The following is a 17,686-nucleotide window of genomic DNA, read 5'->3' on the forward strand; positions in this document are numbered from 1 at the left end:
TTCTAATTGAAGTTGGCTGTCACTTTAATCAACCCCACCCATGATCTCACAGACCTGCCCTCTGGAGCCTACCCTGACAGCCCATCCCTCGGAGACTGAAAAACCCCTTTGGCCAGAAACAGATTCGGTGGGTTATAGGGACCTGATTATTGATAAACCAGCAAGCATGGCTTTTGCCCTCCCATACCCTCACCGAAGGTGACTCCCAGAGCCGGTGTGTCAGCTGCAGGAATTGGGAGGTTGTCACTCTAGGGTGTATCATTAACCCCACGCAGCTTCTCTCCTCTCTCTCTGCACTTCTGTTTGTTGATCAGCTTCGGTTTTTGCCGTCAACTGTTCTCCCTGCCTTCAATTCACATTCCCCAAGAGGATCTACTTGGTGCAGTTAATTTTCCCACCAGGCTAACTCAAAGGCTGGTGAATCAGCCTATAGACTGGGTCCCCCACCACGGTCCAGTCGGCTACAACCAGAGAGGTAGGGGTCACGTGGGACCGACACGACTGCTTCTGTGAAGGAGGCTGTGGGAGTGGCAGGCAGGCTGAGGCTGGCTTGGACAAGGTGCTACCTGATGGCTGTGCCCTCAACTGTCTCCTTCATGCCTCAGCTCCCTTTATAAACTGTAGAGCCCTGCTCCCTCTCATAGGCTGCCCCCAACTCCAGGAGGCAACTCTGAACTGACCCACAGACTAGAGCCAGGATGTTAATTTGGGGCAAACCCACCACTCTTTCCTTTCCAACCATGGCAGATATTACCAATGGATTGTAGCATTACCTGTCCGCTGAGCTGAACACTGAATCAGACAGACTCAGAATCAACAGTGCTCTCTCCAGGAAGTCATTGCCAAGAGAGTCCAGCTGACATGAAAGAACTAGACAGGATGGGAAGATCTCTAGAGTTGCTATGGGCGCTGGCGTGGCCTGCGTCTGAGTCAGCAGTCCTGCCTAAGCAGAACACGCAGCCCGGGAGGGGCCCGAAAGCAGTGGTCAGGGGTCCCGGGTGAGATATTCTAATTACTGATAACCCTTAGGATATTGGCATCAGCCAGGCTTGTGAGGGGATGCCCAGGTCAAGGACAGGCTGGGGGTGAGACGCTGACTCACTGGCTCTGGGTTTGAATTTCTTCATCACCTGATCTCCTTTTGTCTCTGTCTCTCTGTGAGTCAAACAGGCATCATCCCCCACATCACACAGGTGCTCCTCAGCCAGCTCATTGAGACCTGCCCAGTGCTTTGAGAAGATGCCAAAGCACCCACCCTGGGCAGCGGGGGGAGGGGAAAGTGGGCTGCCCCCAAAGGCACAGGGACTGTCTGAGGAGGCACCCACCTTCTGTCTGGGGAGCACTCACTGTGTCAAATGGGGACCATGATGCTTTGGGAAATTGCAGGACTTCTCAGAGCCTTAATATGTTCATGTCGTCTTGTGCATGAATAAGAGCAGGACAGAGTGTGCAGGGCTTCCTCAAATTACTGGACTTATTTTTTTTTTTTTTTTTTGGACTTATTTTGACAGCTGGACTACATAGGAGTTAAAAAAAATTCATCCACCTGTGGAAGGAGGCAGATAACAGAAATGAGTGAAGGGGGCTGGATATAAGGAGAGTGGGTCACGGTTAAAATGATCCTGAATGAAGAGCTAAGTCAGGGCGAGGACCCCCAGCTCCTGCAAATTTTTCTGCTCAAGAGCGTAGACAGGCCCAGGGCTACCAGATTTTCCAATTTTTCAACAGAAGTCAAAAATCCAGATTTGTATGTGAATTACTTTTACTTTTAAATTGTGGCAACTAATTCAGAAAATGCATTTTCACTTGCAGCATTTGATTTGTATGTGTGTTTAATATCCCTGGAGGAAGAATCCCAGGTTTTTCCCTCCAGTGTTTTCCACAAGCTTCCTTCACGATGAAAGCTGAAGACGTCAGCTCCGAGAAACCAAACTGTGGATTCTCGCACCCTTTGGCCAGAGCTCTGAGCTGTGCCAGGCTTTTGGGCTGCCACGTCACTGTGTTTTGATGCCCGTGAGGACCGGAGAGGCTTTCCCAGAGCCTTGCCCTGCTGGGTGCTCACACTATCCAGTGCCACCTGCTTCATCACCAGAGAAACCAGGCATTTCCTGACCAGCCTAGGGCATGGCTTCCTTTCTTGGTCTTTTTGGAGTCCTGAGTGACTAGCCAGGATGCCCACACATACGCTTGTGGCAGTGGCTCCAGGAAGTGGCCTGGGAAGAGGGTGACGTGGGGCCAGCACAGGGAGTGCTGGTCAATTCAAACAGTTCATAGCATCTTCAATAAATCAAAGTATGAGCCTAGGTCACAGAGCAGGCCGACAAGTGTGGCTCTGGACAGGGCACTGTGGAACTAGCTTGGACCCACTGTGGAACCCAGTGCAGGAAACCTGCTTTAGAGAGACTGCCTAGTGCAGGGCTGGGCGAGCTGGGCTGGGGGCCAGATACCAGACACACCTCCAGGATGGGCAGGCCCTTCCAGAAAGCCCATACCTGAAGGCATCAGAGGGTCTCAGGAGAGTCTGGTGGCAGGTAAGCATACAGCATCAGGCAGCCGATGAGGAGCTTGCGACCACGGGGGGGCCTCAGGGAGGCCTGGTCCTGGGAAGCTGGAGCGCTGGGTTGACCCTGGTCGTGGGAGGGCCCGAGTTACAGCCAGAGCTGTGTCCCCTCCCAGGCCGGTCAGGGCTGTGGCCAGTGCACAGGGCAGGGTAGGGGTGGGAGAAGGGCATGAAGGGAGTGATACCTGCACCTGGTGAGGCAGCAAGCATGTTAAAACAGCACGTCCCTCGACTGCCTTCTCTCCATGATGAGTCATGGCTGTGTCATCCTTTCTTTCCATCTTGTTCTTAACGTCATCTTTAAAAATTAATTGAAGTGGAGGCACTTTTGGAGAACGTACCCAGGGGAGTGGCCCAGTGACACGTGGTGTGTGAGAGAGCAGTGAGGGCTGAAGCGGTGAGCAAGTTCTGACACAAAGCTACGGGAGCATAGATTCCATCTCTGTCGGTTATGAGCTGTGTGATCTCGGGGAAGCCACCTGCCTCTCGGAGCCCCCATTTCCTCATCTGCAGAGTGGAAGAATAATAGTAGCTACCTCGTAGAGCTGTGAGGATTAAGTTGATAAAGTGTGTGGAAAGCTTTGCCCCTGGCACCCAGTAGTCACTCAAGTACCTACTGTCATTTGAGGTAGGAAAGAAAATCCAGAATTTTATCACTGGAAAGGAACAATCAGTTAGTTTACATGTGGGGAGATAGAGGCCCAAAGAAGCAAAGGGTTCCAATACGAGTCCAGGATGAGCCAAACCCAGAGCCCAGGTCATCTGCCAAGTTCAGCCCCTCCCAACACACCCCATCTGGGGAACAAGCCAAACGGAGAAATGATGACTCCCAGAAAATCCCACTCTTTCTGGCACCCAGAGGAAAGCCTCTGCATTACATCCAGCTGGCAGCCAAGTAGCTATTCAGAACCCCCAGTGCCGGCACAGCCCTGGCACTAAGGATGCACATCCGAGAATCGACAGGGGCCCCCCTTTTTTTCCCAGCCTCCTAATACAGAGCCTCCAAACACTGGCTCTCCCAGTGAACTCACTCAAGTTCACCCAAGGAACTGTGGCAGAGCCAGGCGGGAACCCAGGCCTGGCAGCTCGCTGCCCCATGCTCTACCTCTCTGTACAGGACACAGGACACCTTTTTCCCTCCGCATCATGTTTATTCTCAGGATTGGTTCAGGGTCATTCCTATAACAATTATGAGAACAACCAATAACACTGTGCCCTAACTGTTTCCAGGGGCTGTGCTAAGTGAGGGTTTTTTGTTTTTTGGGTTTTTTAAATATTTATTTATTTATTTTGCTGCGCCAGGTCTTAGTTGCAGCGTGCAGGATCTTTTAGTTGCAGCATGCGGGATCTAGTTCCCCAACCAGGGATTGAACCCGGGCCCCCTGCATTGGGAGCGCGTAGTGTTAGCCACTGGACCACCAGGGAAGTCCCGTGAGGGTTTTTTTCTTAATTGCCAATACTTTATAAGGTAAGGCCATAACATTATTATTTCCATTTTACAGATGGGGAAACTGAGGCCAAGTGAGGTCAGACCAACTTCCCCCAGCCAATAAGTGAAGAAAACAGAGTTTGAACTCAGGGGCACCTCTTCCCTCTTCACCACATCTCCACACCCTCCAGGCATGGCAACCCTTTCCTTTCCTGGCTGGGCCCTTGCTGTCCCGCTCTGTGGCCTTGGCAGGGTCTTCACCTCCACCAGAGGTCCGTTCAGGACTTTGAAGAGTAAAGAGAGGAAAGGTGGGCACAGGCTGTTCTGGTGGCCCCTGCATCCTCAAGCCAGACCCTCCTGCTGTGTGTGTAAGGCCCTCCCCCTCCACCCTGCAGCCTCTGGCCGGTGTTGGCAGCTCCCTTCCCCAGACACTGACTTCCATCTTTAGGCCTTAAGAACAGGAGGGGGGACTTCCCTGGTGGCACAGTGGTTAAGAATCCGCCTGCCAATGCAGGGGACACAGGTTCAATCCCTGGTCTGGGAAGATCCCACATGCTGCAGAGCAACTAAGCTCGTGAGCCACAACTACTGAAGCCTGCGCGCCTAGAGCCCGTGCTCCGCAACAAGAGAAGCCACTGCAATGAGAAGCCCGCGCACTGCAACAAAGAGTAGCCCCCGCTCGCCGCAACTAGAGAAAGCCTGCGCGCAGCAACGAAGACCCAACACAGCCAAAAATAAATAAATAAATTAATTAATTAAAAAAAAAAAAAAAGAAAGAACGGGAAGAAACAGAGAGAAGCCACCAGGCTGAGCTTGGGTGTGAAACTTCCTGCTGGTATAGGAGTGGACGCCCATTTGTGGGGAGAGGGGGCACCTGGCCAGCTGTCAGGGAACAAACAGCCCCTCGGGAACTCTGCTGGTCCCACCTCAGTTCCTCCATCATCCCAATCCTCTCTAAAGCCCCGGCAGGGTCAAGCCTCAGTCTGTAACATGTGGATAAAAACAGTACCCACCTGTGATAGTTTGTTAGCGTTATTGTAACGAAGTACCACAGATTGGGCGGCTTAGATAACAAAAGTGTATTTCTGGAGGCTGGGAGTCTGAAATCAAGGTGTCAGCAGGGTTGGTTCCTTCTGAGGACTGTAGGGCAGAATTGGATCCAGGCCTCTCCCTTAGCTCCTGGTGGTTTTCTGGGAGTTTTTGGCATTCCTTGGATTTTAGATTCATCACCCCAATCTCTGCTTTCATCTGCACATGACCGTCTCCCTGTGTGCGAGTCTCTGTATCCAAATTTCCCCTTTTTATAAGGACACAGGTTGTACTGGATGAGGGAGCCCACCCTATGATTTCATCTTAACTTCATCATCTGTCATGACCCTGTTTCCAAATAAGACCACATTCCCGGGTACTGGGGGTTAGGACTTCAACATCTTTTTGGGGAAGACACAATTCAACCCACAGCACCACCTCACAGAATCGCTGAGTGGATTAAATGAGCTAAGACATGAAGCGCCTGCCACAGAATCATCATTCAACAAATGCTCATTATTATCATATTGTTATTTGCTGCGCAGTGGCTGCCAGCATGCTGCAAAGTGTCCTGCGGGGCGACTGCCGCAGGGACGGTGCAAGCGTACCCCTGGAATGTGGCTCCAGAATTTTACTGCAAGGAGGACCTTAAGGGTGGAGGGGCTCAGCGCCTTCTGACGGCACTGAGATCTCTCCCCAACAAGGACAGCGATGATTCTGACAACGCTCCGAGTCCTACTTCATCTGTGACCGAGAGACTGTCAATTGTTGCCCATGTCAAATACTATTGCAGTTGTTATCAGTCCTTCATGATGGTTCCTAGGTCATCACGGATGGTGGGTGGGGTGACTAAGTGCTCCCAAGGTACCCTTGACAAAGCCACAGCGTGTGCCATGTCTCTGGGTTATGGACAGGCTGGAAGCCCCAGGGGCTGTCAGGGGGTGACACTGGGAATCCCACAATGTGCCCAGGCCTCCTTCGTGTGTGGCCGTGCTGGTGGGGACCGCAGCTCCCTAGCTGGGAGGCAAGAGCCAGCCCCTCATGGGTGGGTGTGAGCTGCTCAGGCATCTCCATGGAGGGGTCGGGGGCAGATTGAATCTCAGATTGGTGCCTGCCTCCTGCACTTAAGCTACCTCTTCACTCAGCGCTTTGTGAAGCTCAAGTTCAAAGTGTGGCCGGAAAGACCTGATAATGAATCTTAGCCACTGAGGATACAAAGCTTTCATTATGGTGCTTGTAAATGTATATGTGTGCTTCCTCGTGTTTCTTCTGGTTTCCAATTGCTCCCCTGTGCCCATTTATAAAAGTGCTTTGAAAGTTGGGGAACTTGAGGCCTGAGCAGGCAGCCCAGTAGGGGTGAGGGGAGATGGCCAGGAAATAGCTATGGATTGGCCTGTGGAGCAAAGATCCTGATAAAGACAATTCTGGAAGAGTGTCTGGTGGTGTAAGCTGTAATAATAACTAGCATTTATCAAGCATCTACCATGCCCTGAGCACCACACTCATGGCTCATTTTCTTTAGTCTTCACAGCAATGACACACAGCCAGTAGTTTAATTATGTTTGTATTTTACAGATGAAGAAAAGAAACAAAGGGTTAGGGACTTGCCCAAGGTCACATTGCCAAGAAATGACAATGAGCAATTTGAACCCAAGCCTGATTCCAAGGCCTGAGCCCTTGCCCACGATGCTGTTCTGCCTTCCACAGGCTCTGATGAGGTCCCCAAGTCTGGAGCAGAGCAACCGAGTCTCTCTGTAGCCTATGTACCCACGGAAAGCCAGAGACCAGACGGCTGAGCGAGTGTGCGGTGGCCCCCCATCTCCTTTGTGAGGCCGATGAAAGAACTGGTCCAGATCATGTAATCCACACTCAGGAAGATGTGAAGAGGACTATAAACAGCAATAAAAAAGAACAAACTCCTGTGACACAGGACCATCAGGGAAACCTCACAGATACAATGCCGGATGCAAAAATGCCCATACTGTATGATACTGTCAGGAGGGCAGGGACATTTGGGGACGCCTCTTGTGATGAAACGGCTCAGATCTTGAATTGTGTGGTGGTTACCCAGGTGCACATATACGTAAAAATTCACCAAGCGGCATGCTTCAGATCTGTGCCTTTTATAGTCCCTCCAATAAATTAAAAAGATGTAAAAACAAAAAAAAAACTGCAGAAAATTCAGTCAAGAGTGACAATTGGTGGATTAAGCTCTCTCTAAAAAAAGAAGTGTGTTTGGATGAGGTGGGGGGAGAAGGTGATTGCACCTGGTGGTTTTATCAGCCAAGATCCTGACCCACAGCTTGGCCCCTTCTCTCTTACAAAAGTCCACATCTGGCGCGGAGGGCAAAATAGCATATATTGCTCTCTTAATTCATTTACGCATCCCCTCATTCATCCCTTCAGCGTTCAAAGGCATTTGTGGGGGCCTGCTGTGTGCTGAGCACAGCACTGCATCCCAGGGAAACAGCAGGGAACAGAACATCTGCTCTCGGGTTGCTATCATCCTAGCTGGGACTGAGATGATTGTCACTTTAAAATGATAAGTAAAGTAGCCAGTATGTTAGCTGGAGAAAAATAAAACAGGGAGAGGAGGAATGAAGGGCAGGCTGCATCTGCCAAGAGAATAGTCCCGGAAGGCCTTCTCCCTGAGAAGCTGACATTTCAGCAGAGGTGGAAAGGAGGACTCTGGGGACCGTGCAAATGCCCCAGATTGGTGGGCGCAGGCCTGGCAGTGGGGGGTCAGGGTGGAGGGGAGATTAAGGGAGAGCCACACAGATAAGGTCAGGGAAGTGATGGAGGGCCCGGCGAGGGTAGGGCTTGTGTAGATTTTGGGCCTTACCCAGACTGAGGCAGGGTTCTGATCGGAGGGCTGACATGACCTGGCAGGATATTTGTAAAGGGGAACTAGGCTGTTGCTGCTGCACTGGGAGGACACTGCAGGAGGACCACGGAGAGGCAAGTCCTGAGGCTCACTCATGGCACTGCGTCTCTGCTCTCCTACCCCGGCTTCTCCAGTGGACTGTGGCCTCCATCCAGGGCGGTGGAGAGAAGGGGAAGGGACTTCTCCCTGTGTGTGGAGCCTCCCCATGTGTGGAGGCTACCAGGACAGGCTGCAAGCGGGTGAGGAGCGGCCCCAAGCCTCTCTGCACAGGGAGGGTGAAGGGTTTTTGAGAATGCAGAATGCAGGCATGGGCTGTTTCCTTGCGATTATTCTGGAGGCTTTCCAAGGAGGCAAAGTTTGCCTGGCAAGGTTTATCAGAAGTTCCTGACCGTAGCCAGAGAGGGAGAGAGGAGGTGGAGACCGTGAGACCACGGCAGGCAGGGCGGCACCCTCCTCTCCTGCTCTGAGAACTGCTGCCAGCTGTAGGGTGGGGAGGTGCCTTTTTATAGGGGGAGGCTGGAGTGGAGGAAGGGAGGAGCCCCTGAATTCACAGGCCCAGCACACCCACCGCCTGCTGTGAGGCTTGTGCTCATCAAGCTCGCACTCTGGCCGGTTCTCCCTCCTTCAAAAATACAGGGCGGGGCCAGAGGCTCCTGGTTGTCCTTCACTCTACACCTTATCCAGAGAGCCCACCGAGCGCTTGGTCTATACACTGGGCCTGGGCCTCCAGGAGCTCAGACCCAGAGTCTCCTAGAGCTGAACCTTGGTCACTCAGTGGCTTCTTACCTCTCCCAGGGGTGAAGTGTGAAGCTGATACCTGCTTGTGGGTGTGTCCCAGGTAGGCTGATGTCTTGCCTTGTCCTCATTGCCCGTGTCATCTCCCCAAGGAAATGTGCCAAAACTTGCACTTGAAAACACAGTACTGGTCTGCCTTCCCGTGTTTTGAAGGCACACCTACTCCCTGCAGACACATTCACAGCTCCCTGTGGCCTAAAGAGTAGAAGTCTGTCTCTGTAAACTGGTCTTCAAGACCCCCCCAGTTGAGGCACCTTCCTCCACTCCTCCTTCCCCCAACCCCCCCACTCAGCCCCTTGAATCTCTGTTGCCTCCTCAACTCTCAGGAGGACATTGCTTTCCAGCCTCAGGCCCTTGATTCAGCTTTTTTTTTTTTTTTTTAATAAATTTATTTATTTCTTTGTTTATTTTTGGCTGTGTTGGGTCTTTGTTGCTGCGCACGGGCTTTCTCTAGTGGTGAGCGGGGGCTACTCTTTGTTGCCGTGCGCAGGCTTCTCATTGCAGTGGCTTCTCTTGTTGCGGACCACGGGCTCTAGGCACGCGGGCTTCAGTAGTTGTGGCACGTGGGCTCAGTAGTTGTGGCTCGTGGGCTCTAGAGCACAGGCTCCGTAGTTGTGGCGCATGGGCTTAGTTGCTCTGTGGCATGTGGGATCTTCCCGGGCCAGGGCTCAAACCCGTGTCCCCTGCATTGGCAGGCGGATTCTTAACCACTGCGCCACCAGGGAAGTCCCCCTTAATTCAGCTTTGCCTGGAAGGTCTCTAACTCCATCGGCTAGACATCTGCAGAGGGAGACCTTTACACTGGTGTGTTTTACAAAATATTATTGAATTCTCATTAAAACCCCAGGGGACAGGTATCATCCCCTCCTTTAGAGCTGAGAGATTGAGGGATTTGCCTAAAGTCACACAGCCAGGAGGTGGTGGGGCCAGAAGCCACACTCAGATCCCCTGAGACTCCAGCGCTGAGCCCCTGACCACTCACACTGCTTTTCCCAGCTCCTGTCTACAGGTGGGTCTCTGCTCTGGATGGACTACAGTTGTCTGAGGATAGTGTGGGCCATGGTTGTCCAGCACATCCTCTTTTCCTTGCTCCACTGGGAGCACTTCCTATCACCCACCTCAGGACTGAGAGTGCAGGCTCTTCCGGGCAGCCACCCTGGGGCAGGACTGGCTCTCCCAGGTGTCCCCAGCATCCCCTGCAATAGTCAGGTAGGCTAACTGCTGCCCAGACATGCAGCTACCATGACTCACCCACACCCGCCCCAAGAAGAGCTGTGGAAACCAGCTGGGTGTGTCCGAGCTGGCAAAGCAGCCCATCCGTCCACTCTCCCCACCAGCCGAGGCCTCAGCAATTCGATTCTTGCTTTTCCCACTTGGATGATGGGCTTAAGGAGATAATGCTTTAACTCTCTAGATCTGACCACCAGTTGGATCTCCATCTTCCTCCATCAAAATCCACATAATCCATGTTCCCTGAGATCATGAGAAAGATTTTCTTGTGAACTGGGCCTCAAATTCTGGGGAATATCTTCCTCTTGGATACCAATAATGGCTGCTAACATTCTTCAACAGCCGACTGTACACTTGGCACTGTTCTAAACATAGCAAAACTTTTGCCTTTCCCTTGATCCTAGGTAGAACAGGGCAAAACCTGTATCCAATTGCTTAGATGCAGTAACTGAGTGTCGGGGTGAGGAAGGAGCTAACCAGGGTCACTGTTTGTGACAGAGTGAAGTCGTGTAACTTTGGTCTTCCGTCTTCTGTCTCCACTAGCTTCCGTGCTATTCCCAAGGCATCAAGCCACCTTCCAGCAGCATGGAGGGTTCTGTTTCAGAGCAAAGGTTAACCCAGGAGGAAGTTACCAATGTACACAGCTTTGATGTTATGACTCCATCTTTATTAGAAATGGGAGCGAGCCAAGGAGAGGGCCCTGGTGAAACCTGAGATAATGAATGTGGTCAGAAACAGGCACAGATCCAAGTAGGCCCTGGTACAAAAGCAAAGTTAATGCCCTGAACTAAAATGCTAACGGAGGCAAAATGGGGCCAGCAGCACACAATTTTCTAGAGTGGTTTAGTGAATTGAGTAGAGCGTGCTAGTTCCCTACATTGCGTAAGAGCAGACTGTAAATGGCTCACAAAGCTGACACTGAAAGCTTTCAGCAAACTTGTCTTTTAAAAAGCACATCATTTCGAACCCAGGAGGTGAATGTAGCAGGCCAGCTTTCAGAGGCTATCTCTTTGTTGATGTTGGTTTTAAGAGCCGCACCATCATTTTAGATCAGAGTTGATTTGCTAATTACACCTGGTGAACCTTTGTCCTGCAGAGACAGTCAACTCAGGAAGAGGGGTTGCTAAGAGTGGGAGGAAGAATACAATCCTGATACTCAGCTCAAGGGAGTTTCAGGCACCAGATCCAGAGATTCAAACCTGGAGAGGGAAAGGAGTGAGAGCTAGAAGAAAACTATCAGTGGCCCCGCCTTGTGGGCTTAGGAGCCTGAGGCCTTGAGGGTAGCCCCTGCCCAACAAGCTTCTACTCTCATGGGCCTCCAACCAGTGGGCATGTTGCAAAACTACTCTTCCTTGTTCTAGGAGCTCCTTCAGGGAAACAGCCTTAGAGAAAAGAGGTTACCATGGTACAACACTGAAGGAAGTTCTAATGGAGTTGTTTGCTGATTTTTAGTAAAAGATCTCTTAAGTGGCATATATCTTAGAAAGAATGCAAAGAATTGAGTGACACTGCAATAACAAAACTTCCTCCAGTTTCATATAATTTTGTGAAGACTTCTTAACTTATACATGAATTAAAATGAAAAATAGGGATAGTATTGATGGTGATTCCTGTCTCAATCTAGAAATAAATTAACATTTATCAATTTATACATGAACATGTATTACAGAATTCCATCTCATTAAATAAAATTTAACTCTCTGTATTCAAATTGTTATCAAAATTTGTAATGCAGTTATGTAGCTTTGATCAATTAGGTGTAATAACTGTAATGGAAACTCTAACCAGAAGAATAACACTTCAAGGTTTATGGTCACAAGAAGTTAAAAATTAAAATTGAAATTAAGTGCATATTTTTGTTTCAAAGAAACACAACATGGCAATCATTAGAAGACAGTAAGGCATGAAAATGAATTGCACGTATGATTAAATCCCGTGGGGAAAGTGGAATGGAAATAGGAGTTCAAAGAGAAAAAAGAATGATGTAAAATGTCTGGAATTTGTCCATGTGTTTTTTTCAAAGGACAACAGTGAGCAGAGTTGCTCTGGAAGAGTGTGGGCCCCAGTTCCTCACTAAGTGCCACAGCTTCCTAGAGCTGCTTGAACTGAACAAGTGGGCATATTGGAGGAGAAAGTGGAAGGCATTTCTAGCACAGAGAAGTATGTGAAGACATGACAGCACAGTGAGTTCTAGAAACTGCAAGTGTATCTGGAGTGTAGGGTGTTGGGATGGAGATTGGGGCTGGGGATAGAAGCCAAGAGATGAGGTTGGATAGCTTGGTAAGCAGGGGACAAGATCATGGACTTTGGTCATTATCCTGAAAGTAAGTGGGGAAAGGGGTGGCACATTCAGGAAGAATGATGCAGAGAATGGACTGGAGAAGTTACACTCAAGGTAAGGAGACTATATCAGAGGCTACTGCAAGAGTACAGAGGAGAGATGATAAAGGCCAAATTTAGGCAAAACCAGTGAGGAGAGTGAGGAGATGGACTTGATAGATTAGTCAAGGATGGCTCCCAGGTATTCTGCTTGGGAGTTTCCATTCATCAAGAGATAATTATAGGAGGAAGAACAGGTTTAAGGAGGCAAAATTTGTAGGTTCATTTGTAGACATGATGAGCCAACCTTGACACTAGCTAGCCATTGCAATGCATGGATCTTCAACCTCAGGTTGCACAAAAGCCACAGGTGAGAGTTTATCACACACTATGTGTGGCAAATCACTAGGCACACAATGTTACCAAAGTAACAAGCCACCTTCATTGGGGGCTCTGAAGCCCACTATTAAACAGGTCCAAATAAGTTTTCATCTTCCACCGTCTTTTGGAAAGAAGGGATGGCAGGTTCTTGAACATTAGGCAAACGTAAGAAAGCGCTTAAGTTTTCAAGTCTGCTTGAAGGGTCAGCACGGTTTGGAGAAAGAATAAGAATTAAAATTGTCAGATTTAAGCAGGCCTGCAACACTGACCCTTTGAAAACATCCTTAAACACAACACACACACACACACACGATCAAGTATGGGTAAAATTCCTTTTACAGTTAGGGAGATTATAATTCTATTTTCAAGCAGCTTAGTCTGGAGAGCTTTTCCTGGTCTCTTTTGGGAGTAGTATTGATTAATGGTGGTCATTTAAAAGCTTTGAATCTAAAATCATCAGCAGGTAGGCAAATCTTTTTTTTTTTTTTTTTTATGTCCAAGATAGATGTGGTCTGGCAACAGATCTTGGAAAAAGAGATAATGTAGGGTTTTTTTAAAAAAATAAATTTTATTTATTTATTTTTGGCTGCGTTGGGTCTTCATTGCTGCGCACAGGCTTTCTCTAGTTGCGGCGAGCGGGGGCTACTCTTTGTTGCGGTGCACGGGCTTCTCATTGCAGTGGCTTCTCTTGTTCTAGAGCACAGGCTCTAGGCATGCAGGCTTCAGTAGCTGTGGCTCGCAGACTCTCGAGCTAAGGCTCAGTAGTTGTGGCACATGGGTTTGTTGCTCCGCGGCATGTAGGATCCTCCCGTACCAGGGCTTGAACCCGTGTCCCCTGCATTGGCAGGTGGATTCTTAACCACTGTGCCACCAGGGAAGCCCAATAATGTGGTTTTAATTGACCACAAATCCAATGGATCTTCAGCATTCTACTGATGAAAGAAAGCTAATACTATCCTGGTCTGCATTAATATTCAACAGCGGTTTTACTGATCATCTTCTTGTACTAGACTAGGAATACAAGGGAAAAAAACTTATGGCTTCTGCCCTAAAAGAAATTCCTTTTCTAGCAGGGTAGATACATACATACTCTTTTCTTCCTTATTCCTATGCCAACATGGAGATACAGCCCCTGCAAAGGTCAAACAGCTGTTGGTCATTTATGGGAAGGTTGCAACGTTAAACCCTCAGCAGACAGGCAGATTATTTCTTGCTGTGTTTATGTGTTCCCTAGCAACAGTGACTTCACAGCATGTTTTCCTATGTGACAAGCCCTGAAAGAGAAGCGAGGAACCTGTGCCAGAGAGCCATCAGCGTTTATTGGCTCCAGGCTCTGCCTTCCTGGAAGATCTAGCCTGGCTACCTGAGGTACAGAGGCCAAAGTCTGTTCTCTGACACACCCAACTTTCTCTATTACAGTACTTGCAAACCACTTGTGCCCCTGCATTTATAAGCCTCCTTTGCAGATACAGTGGGCCTGACTAGTTCTGGCCAATGGTCTGTGAAAAAAAGTGATACATGTCAATCCTGCTGAGGCAGTTCACTGCCAGTGTGTCTCCAGCATCTGGGCCCTGCTGCATCAGCTTGGGAGGATGGAAGCCTCCTCTACTCACACCGAGAAATTTTTTTTTGCATAAAGCCATTATTCTAGACTTTGTTGCAGCAAGCAGCATGAAGCACCTTGACTGATAAACAAATAGCTTCCTTCTTGACCTCTTCATGTAACACTGATGACTTTCTGGATGTCCTCCTTTGTGACTACTCCCCACTTTTCTTCAGTAATTATTCTTTATCCTTGTATCGCCCCCGAGTTCTGTGCTCAACCCTCTTCATATCCAGATGAAAAGCTGAGTCTGGAAAAACTCACCTAGTCCTGGAGTTTCAACAATCATCTCTGATGTAGTGGTAACTCTGTAATCAACACCTCTGGCTTGGGACACTGCTGGCCCCACGCCTTAAAGCTAGTCAAAATGTGTGCGCGTGCACACGTGTGCAGAGTGCTTCACAGGGTTCATGGACAATTGGTTTAGATAGAAAGTGAAGTCTTGTTAAGATGTATAAATCAGATTTCTCTCCTAAATTAACATTTTTTTTTAAAGTTTCCAACTTTAAGAGATTCTACCTCAATCACTATAAAAGTAATTTTAACTCAAGATCTGAGGACAAAGAAACTTGATGAGCTTTGTAATCTGGAACCAGTGGTATGCTGATAAACCGATTGGGGGTGGTGGGAAAGCCCTGGTATGCAGGGTTTTCTAATTTCCCACCACAGCTTTCAAGTCACCAACATGTCACCAAATGTGGCGTTGGGAAGAGATGCACAGAGTTTTCGTGAGCTAAGAGAATGCTTCAGCTTTCCACGGTCTGTGGCAAATCTTTTACCTATGAAGTAGTGTTACTCATGCTTTAGTGAGCATGAGAATACTTAAGGGGTCTTCCTAAAAACACAGATAGCTGGGCTCCATCCCCAGAGTTCCATTAAGTAAAGTCTGGAGCAGGCCATGGGAATTCACATCTCTAGCCAAGTTCCCAGCTACTGCTTCTGGTTCTGGAACTCTACTTAGGAGAATCACTGCCCTGTGCCTAGAGTGGCAATTTAGTGACAAGATGCCACAGCTGGGTTCTTTCCTAACTCTGCCACTAATCAGCTCTGTGACCTTGAACAGGGTATTATTCCAAAGGAAGATCAGAGCTTCAAGATTCAATGACCTTATTGTTTACTTTCCAGGCATTGCTATTTTCTTGTTTATACCCACCCTAGCCTGTACCACTCCATGTATAGTATCTAGAAACAAAAAAAGCAGAGCTGAGTACCTCCAGATTTTGCAAGCGGCAAAATATATCCACTAGGCTTAATATTCTCCTGGCTGACAATGCACAGTATTACGGTATTTTCCTTCCTAATGTTCAGTTATAAATACAGCACATTTTCCTCTAAAGATAAAAACTGTAGACAAGTGGCATTTTTAAAGACATTACAACGTATTTATCTCACAGGGACAGATTATCAACCTTAAAATCCTACAAAGACTTGCTCTAATATGCAATAGAACCCAAGGAGTCCTCACCACCACTGATTTATTAAACCGTTATTGAAGCAACTTAGCTTCATGCATAGGACATTGTAGAGGGGTGAACTTGGTACAAAGGAATGAAGAAGATACTCTATTGTTGGGACTGCTCTGAAAACCATCCTATCAACAGCCCACCCTGCCCAACACATTTCCTTAAAGTTGAGTTTATGCTTGCTGCTTGGATTTTCAACTTATCACTCTCCTCTGCCCCTACCACTTAATGTCATTTATGTCATTATTGTTCTCAGATCTCCTTCTTGATGGCAATGCAAGGGCTTGTATAACTAACTGTCTGGATAAGGACATGGTTGCATGGGACTTCTCCTACTAAACTTCTGTATTATTTCAACTTTTTGTAAAAAAATTACATACGATTTACATATTACTCAGGTATTTGCCTTATCCTTCAAAATGCAATCCAGAGATTATCTTCTCCGATTTCCATCTGTTCCACTAGTATTGAATTCATTTTGGTAACATCCCATATTGCATAGTCTCATGTGAACTGTCACCCCTGAATTCCCAGGGAGTGGCAGTGTCTGGCACTTAAAGAGACCCATTAAATACTCCTTACTTACTAATCTGTTTTCAAGTAAAATTAATCCCTATTATAATTTTATCAAGTAAAATTACTTGATAATTTTAATTAGTACTACTTAATTAGTAATTACTAATTTCTACTATTAATCTCTATTATCTATTAATCTCAAAACTTGCACTTTTGTACACAGGCTTAAAAAATTATGCACACCATTATATAACATTCAAGATAAAGAAATAACTTAACATTCTTCGCCATTTTGCAAGGGGGCAGGATAGTCAAGGATATTAAAAATTGTCCGAAGTATTTACCTTCATGTTTTTTGGTAGCCACACACACACACACATAAAATCTAGAGGCTAATTTATTCGTTTTACTGTGTCTAGATCTAGACTAAAACATTACATTTTTAATGGAGTTGCATGTTAGCACAGTGCAAATCAATTTTGCAATTAATAAAAAAATATTTACTTAGCAACTGTTGGGAGCAGTTTCTAAAAATACCTACCTCCCACCTTTCTTCCAATCCCAAAAATCTAATACAGCACTTCATCACCACCAAGATTTGTGCCACTGTCCACTGGCAGAGAACCAATGGATGGTTGCCTGACAAAACTGTTTCCAATGGTTATTCAAACTATTTCATTTCTCTGCATCAGTAACGGTGACTAAATATGGTAATGGTAAGACAGGGCCACATTTTTCTACATAATACATTCTACACCATAAATGAAATTATCAGGCTATAAATGTACTATGGTACTAGCGGGTAAGAAAATCCTTTCAGTGAATATACTAGTACATTAGAATAACCTACCTCTATAAACCTGATTACATGGAACTGCTCCAAAACTGTAAATGAAATGTTTACAACCACAGGCAAAAATAACTTGATCAAATTTATTTTTTATCCAGCAGAATGTGAATTTTATTAATGCATCCTACTTATATTAGATATGGATAACATCTTAAACCTATCCAATACTAACAACCTCAATCAACAGTTTTAAGCTGATTTTTAAAAAATTTCTATTTTTAATAACTGTTTAGCAGCAAAACTGGCTGACAATTTCTTTTCCTAACAACACACAGATGAGGTACTTGGTGATAGCTAGGTAAGGATTGGCTGGTAAATGCAGTATATATCTAAGAATCGCTCTGGCTTAATGGCAAGTGCCACTAGGAAAACCTTTTTTTTTTTTTTAATGTGTACTGTACTGTTTGGCCTAGGTTCTAGTCTTGGTTGTGGGAACCTGAGCACATCTGTACATCTTTCTGGGCTCCACATACATCAATTGATCTCCAAGAGACTAGAGAATACAAGTTCCAGTATTTGGTCCTAAATGTGGACTCTACTAACAGCCCAACAGTTAAGTGGATGACTTGTTTATGAAAACCTTCCTATCATATGATTTTGGATTTTAACTCCTCTGCTACCATCTTG

The sequence above is a fragment of the Eubalaena glacialis genome, chromosome 4 (genome assembly GCF_028564815.1).
Source record: "Eubalaena glacialis isolate mEubGla1 chromosome 4, mEubGla1.1.hap2.+ XY, whole genome shotgun sequence".
Lineage (NCBI taxonomy): Eukaryota > Metazoa > Chordata > Mammalia > Artiodactyla > Balaenidae > Eubalaena > Eubalaena glacialis.